This window comes from Triturus cristatus, chromosome 5_1 (genome assembly GCF_964204655.1).
Source record: "Triturus cristatus chromosome 5_1, aTriCri1.1, whole genome shotgun sequence".
Taxonomy (NCBI): domain Eukaryota; kingdom Metazoa; phylum Chordata; class Amphibia; order Caudata; family Salamandridae; genus Triturus; species Triturus cristatus.
This window is the reverse complement of record NC_140587.1, coordinates 440796763-440803836: the sequence shown is the minus strand read 5'-3', so window position 1 is coordinate 440803836 and position 7074 is coordinate 440796763.

Sequence of the window (7074 nt, the reverse complement as noted above, 5' to 3'; positions counted from 1 at the left end):
GTTGCGGCCCCCCCCGCGATTAGTGTACAGCCGGACACTCCGGACAAAATGCTGCCGTGTGGTCGGCTAACTGTGGACTTGATTTGTTCCGGAGGTATCGGACCTGAGCGGAAGATGGTGGCCTTGTCCCGTGCGCGGTCTCCGGCGGCCCAGGGACAATTCCAGCAACGTGTGTCTCATTTGGCTGATTCAACCTGTCTGGACCTTGTGTGCAGTGCAGACCCTGGGGCGGCACTGGAAAAGACACCCCTCCATGAAGTGGTCTGTGCGGATGCGCAGAGACTTCCACCCCACCTGTGTGCGGCGCTTCCCGACTGTTTTTGGACACTCCTGTACCTTGGGACATCGGACATGGTGCTGGGTCGAGGGACAGGCATGGGCAGAATCGCAAAAAGCGGTCAAGGCTGAGGCTGATTCTTCGGGGGTGGTTACCTAGTAGACAGGCGGACTCATGGTTGCGCGCTCTCGTAGTTATTTGCATAGTTGGTGTATAATGCTCCCCATTCTCTCCCCCCCCCCTTTTTTTGATATGGTCGACTTGGTGCTGCTAATCGTTTGCTGGGGGGAGACTTCACCGCGCGGGAGGGAGAAGCCGGGGGTATGTTTTTAAGGCCCTCCTCCAGTTTATTATATTCTTTCCGCCCCCCCGTCTGGGGGGGCTCTTTCTCACTCTCTTTTTTCCCTGTCTCTTCTATATTTCGGGTCTAGTTCCAGGGCGACAGGCACACTGCTGGGGGGTGGGGCCATACGCATTCGCAGAGGTGCAGGGTGGGGGGATGGGGGAGGGGACTCTTTAGTCTTTATCTCTTTTTCCATGGCCTCCGTTTTCTTCACTATTTCTTTTTTGCTTTCTTTTTCTGGGATCAGTGCGATACACCACCCTGATTGTGAATCGTTTGCTCTTTATGTGTGCCACAGTTTCCGGGGGGTTCGCTGGGCTTTAGGTACGGGGACCTGTAGGCGCAACTATCTTTGATATTTCTCCTCATCCGTACTTTCCCGCGCCTGCGCCATTGATTTAATGTAGTGCTGCTTATTGTTTACGTCTCTTATCCTTGCCCCTTCTCGCTGTTGGGAAATTGTTTGGCACTTGATCCTATTGTTTTGTCTTATCATAAAATGAAAAACCCTTTCTCTCCTGGTGTCCTACCTGCGCGGCTCATTGGCCGGACTATATTGGATTGAAGACTTTGCTCTCCGAGGTGCCGCCTGTGTTGACATTTGCTATTATTATCCTGGTTACTTAGCGGCCGGCCCCGGGGGGTTGTAGGCCCATACGTGTAAATGATTGAAACATCAATAAAGGTTTTTCAACAAAAAAAAAAAAAAAAAAAAAAAAACCAACCAGTCTTTACTTCCTTCCTCCCGATACCCACAGACGTGTCCCTGGTGGAACTGCGGAAATACAAATTGGGATCGCCAGGTGACCCCTGTCCGGTGAGACAGTTCAGGCTTTCGGCCGAATTGCTAAACCCAGTCCTAAATCACATCTGGAATACTTTCCTCAGGACGGGCATTTACCCCGCCTTGTGGAAGCATGCGTACATTCAAACTCTCTTAAAGAAGACCAATGCGAACCCAGAAGTATCCAGTAACTTCAGGCCAATCTCCCTACTTTCAGCACCTGCTAAGATTCTTGAGAAGCAGGTCTAGCTACAGTTATCCAACTTTGTGGAGGCCAACAAGCTGTTACATGACTCTCAATCTGGCTTCCGCACAGGATACAGCACGGAAACAGCACTGCTGGAAGTCGCTGACTCCATCCGGCTATCTGTGGACAGTGGCTAATCTGCTTTGCGGCTACTTTTACATCTCTCCGCTGCATTTGATACTGTCTCACACATGATCTTACTGTAAAGACTGAAGCAGATTGGTGTGCTGGGGACTGCACTGGATTGGATTACTTCTTATCTCACTGACCGAGGACAACAAGTCCTTCTTCGCCCATACACTCCTCAGTGAAACCACTCAAATGCAGAGTGCCCCAGGGCTCGGCCTTAAGCCAGCTGCTGTTCAACATTTACATGATGCCCCTAGCGGCTCTCATTGCTAAGAGAGGGGTTAAGGTGATCTCATACGTGTACGACACCCAGCTGGTATTTTCCTTTAATGACCACTCTGCTGCAGCGTTCGACTCATTCAAAGACTGTCTTCGAGACATAGCAGGCTGGATTAACAAAAACCTCTTAAAGTTAAATTCAGCCAAGACTGAGGTCTTATTTTTTAACCAAGCCGCCCGGCAAAGGATGACATGGATACCCACCAGAATAGGATACATATCTCATGGACCACAGGGAGTACCCCACATCAACACATCAGTATTCAACATTGTAAACCAAGCATTACAGGTGCAACGGCATGTAAAACAACATCAACATGATGTACAGCTAAATCAAGTTCACAGGGACAAAAAAAAAGCTTTATTCAGCATATTAAAAGTGAAACGTCTGTTCTAACAAAAGGCCAATGGCCAGTCCATGTCCAAATGCCAAGGAGTGAACTAGAGTGACAAATTCAGTATATGAAAATCTAAACGTCTGTGCAAACAAAAGGCCAATGGCCAGTCCATGTCCAAATGCCAAGGAGTGAACTAGAGTGACAACTGTCACACCTTGCTTGCCTGCACTGCTAAGGACCGGGGTCATCCCCTCGGAGGGGCATACATGGGGGCAGGCCAGGCACCGCAGGGACAGGATCAGGGTGCAGCAGAAGGAGGCAGTGAAGAGGTGGTGGATGCAGGCGAGACACTTGCAACTGCAGTGGAGCTGACTGAAGTGGTGGGTGCTGTCACAAATGTGGGGCACAAGTCAGATGGGGTGGGTGCCGGCACAACTCCAGTGGGCAGGTCAGATGGAGTGGATTGGCTCACCACTGCAGTGCCCAAGTCAGACGGGGTGGTCGTGGACTCCAAAGCAGTGCCTACATCCTTGGGAGCAGAATGGGGGACAGGTGAGGTCAGCAGGGCAGGGGGGGACATGGTCCCCACATCAGTGGCACCAACTGTCTGACCAGGTGTGGAGGAGCAAGTGCTAGGGGGGGTGGCCGTAGCATTTTGGGGATGGTGTATCTGTGTGTGGGGGAACCCGGGGCAGGAAGTGGCGGAGAACCTCTGGAGTGGTGGCCTGGGGGATGGAGGACAGAGACTTTGACTTGGAGCTGCATGGTGGCAGAGGGTCTTGCTCTTCTGGCGCCAGGGGGGGCTTACGGGTGGGCGTCTCGGTCTGACTGCGCCTGGGGGAGGGTGTCCGGGTGTGAGGTGCACTCCCTTCTGTGTGTGGGGACTTCCTCTTCCCCTTGATCTGCAGGGTCGGTGGGGAAGAGGCCAAGGTCTCAGAGGAAGAGCTTCTGGGGGGATGGGGTTGCAGGTGAAGCAAGGGAAGGGGGGCTGGGAGGGAGAGGTCTCGGAGGACTGTGGAGAGGTTGTGGATGACTGTGTGTGTGTCAGCAAACCAGCGCCTGTGAGTGTGGAATCAGTCCACTGCGCTTGCTTGTGTGCATGTCTAGACCTTGGTTTGGGGGTTTCTGTGCTTGGGACAGGTAGGGTGCTGGGAATCGTGGGTGGTGCAGGGGTAGGAGGGGTGCGGGACTGTTGGAGGAGGGACACTGCAGCCGTCAGGGAGGAGGCCACGGACTGATTGGTCCTCTGTAGGGCAGACATGCCCGAGGAAATGCCCTCCATGAATGACACCAGTTGTGTCAACAGACCTGTGTGTGCATGAAGGACCTTCAGCATCGACATCTGCCCTACATGACTCTGTCTAAGTAAGTCCACAGACTCCTCACTCAGGGCAGCAGGGAACACAGGGGCAGAGGGTGCGGTGGGAGACATGCTCACGAACACGGGAGCCCACAGGGACCTCTGGGATGGGAGCCGATGGGAGGGGGGTAGTGGTGGTGGCGGTGGTGGGGGCGGAGACAGCCTCACTAGCTGGGGTTTGGTGGCTGCTGACACCCGCCTCCACAAGGGAGTCATCCTCAGAGCTGCTGTGGCCCTCAGCTGGGGGGATGGTGCTGATGACTCCTCTGTGGGATGTATGTCGTTACAACGCACACTTTTACAACGCATGCACTTACAACGCATTTTTTACAATGCAACATCCACTACAACGCATTCCATTACATAGCATGACACTACAACGCATGTTTAAAAACTACCTTTACAACGCATTCCATTACATCGCATACTACCTTTACAACGCATACCATTACAACGCATAGTATAGGGGTAAAAATTACTATTCTAACTCCAGGGGGTGCAACAGTAGGGTAAGTGTTGGATTGCGTTGTAATGGTATGCGTTGTAAAGGTAGTATGCGATGTAATGGAATGCGTTGTAAAGGTAGTTTTTAAACATGCGTTGTAGTGTCATGCTATGTAATGGAATGCGTTGTAGTGGATGTTGCGTTGTAAACATTTCGTTGTAAGTGTAGTGCGTTGTAACAGTTGCGTTGTAAAGGTTGTTCACCCCTCTGTGTGGCTCCGTGCCACTGGGTCTACCTGACTCCTCTCCTTCTGTCCCTGTAAGGCTCTGTGGCTTCTCCTGGTCCGTGGAGCTGTCCCCTCCTGTGGCCATGGATGTATCTGGATAGGAATAGGAAGTAACAGAACTACATCATTCACCTGCACCGATTGCACACACCACAGTGAGTACATCACATCACAGGGCAAGCCCTGGCATCATCAGCTGAACACAGCTCAAAGTGCCAACACTGTTTAGGATAAGACAATTGTCATTCTCAACATCAACCATGGCACACATATCCCTCCTTGACTTTCACACATATGTCCGTTGCATGTTGGATGCTAACACCCCAATGTGCCAACATGCACCACCCACACATTAGTTGTACATGCAAGTGAACATGTAGGAGTTTGTCAATATACACACAGCACATCTCTTGCTACTGATTCAGTACAGGTGTCTGGGTGAAGGGATGGGCAGAGACTCATTTCACATGCTTGGGATGTATGCCAGCAACACACACTATGATGTATTCATGTCCTGATGGGCAATGCCACAATGGGGTGCATGGTGCACACTTGAACACATTGCAGGCTCACTCATAGCAAGGTAAATGCCATGGCACTGGGATGCCCTGAAAGTCAGTCAACACTGTCTCCTGTCACAGGGGCAGGGCATCCAGACAACAACAATATGCACTGACTCACAATCCTAGCTCAGGGGTAAAGCTAACTCTGCAGATGACCGGCGCACTTGCCCATCCCATGCAAACAACATATCCAGGAACCAGAAGACCCCACATCATGCAAATCATTCATATGAGTTCAGCAAACCCAAATCCCTGTACATTAACACATCACAGTCTGCCATGCATGTAACCCAGATGCATGAAGGACACAGTTGCATACACCATGGTGCGCTGTCAGATGATCACACACCTATATGTCACACAGGTCTTGTCTCTCACAGTCACATCGCAGATGTCATGCTGACCCTCTGAATCATGGACACCACAGTTGTACGTAGCAACAAGCCACACCCTAATGACACAGAGGCAGACACCTGAGGGCACATGTCACTAAACACAACCTGCAATTTCATACACAGGAGTGGGATTACAGAGTGTTTCTGAATGCCCTTGAGGGGGCATGACTGGCCAGGACTAAGTGAAACAGTGTTTGGCCCCGGACAGTAGTCTGGTGGCTCAGCAAGTGTGACATACTTGATATACATACTCCTGATGCCCAAAAATTGGAGTCCCCTGCTGCATGGGTTTGTTTGGAACACCCCAGCCACATGTTGCAGGTCAGACCAGCAATTGGTACACATCTCAAGGGCACACACAGATCACATGTCATATCTCAGGCATTGTGTAAACAATTGACCCACCCATGAAACACACAACAGATTCACGGGAACTGATGCTGACCGGTACCTGAAGCATAGCTGACTGCAGGGACACAGTGACCTAGTGACACAAGCAACAGACTGGAGGGGCCACACCTGTGGAACAGATGAGGAGGGTGCATCACACAAATGAGGGACCTGAGTTAGGGAATACAAGACCTACGTAATGTGGAAGTGTGACCAGGACAAAAGACTGCTATTTGCATGTCAGACATAGTGCACAGATCAGACATGGACTCACCCCCTTCCTGCTGCTGTCTGGCCTTCAACTGCCTATCCAGGTCCGGGAAGACCACTGCCAGGATACGGAGTATGTGGGGAGGCAGGGTCCGGTGTCTACCCCTCCTGCGTGCAGGTGACAGCTTCAGCTGTACTCTAGCTATCCTCCGGGTCCAGCCCTGAAGGTCCTGCCACCTCTTCTGGCAGTTGCGGATACGGCGCTTGTAGACCCCCACAGAACGAACAGCCCAGGCGATGGTCAGCCAGATCTCCTGCTTCTGGTGGGCATCAACCTGTGAGGAGGACAAGTGAAAAGTACATGAACACACATGCCCCAGATTGCTGCAGCACACATTTGGATATACATGTCATCATCATAAAGGGAAATAAATTACACAGGTAGCGCAACCATGGGGATTGAAAACTCACATGCATGTCTAACATGTTAACAATGCCTGGATCGTTTAAGCTTGCAATAATGCACTTTCGCAGCAGGAACACTATTCATTACATGTACCTACACACTTTGGGGGAGGAAAGTAGTTCGTGAGAATGCTTGCCACTGGTGTACACACTGCTAGTACTGCTAGTCAGACAACAAGCATAATTAGGAAGGCAGTGGACTGCACACTCACCTGCTCCGCTGGTGTCCCATAGAGCTTTCTGTACTCTGGAAGGAGCCTGTCCAACAGGGACTGGTTCTCCTCCTCAGTGAAGGCTGGGGCCCTCTCCAGAGTACGTGCCATAGCAGGAGCCAGAGGATGCAGAGACAGCAGCAGTGGTAGCAGGGATGTGGTCCAGTAGCATGTAGTGCAGGCAAGTGAGCTCTCTGGGGGCCAGCCAGCCTTATATCTGTGCTGTGACTCGTACACGCCTTCCGCATCGTTCAAATCTGCAGCTTCATGGAACACTTGAAATTACCACATTGTTGTAGGCATCCAACTGAGTTTCCAGTGCACAACTCGTACAGGTTTTGAATCCGCATC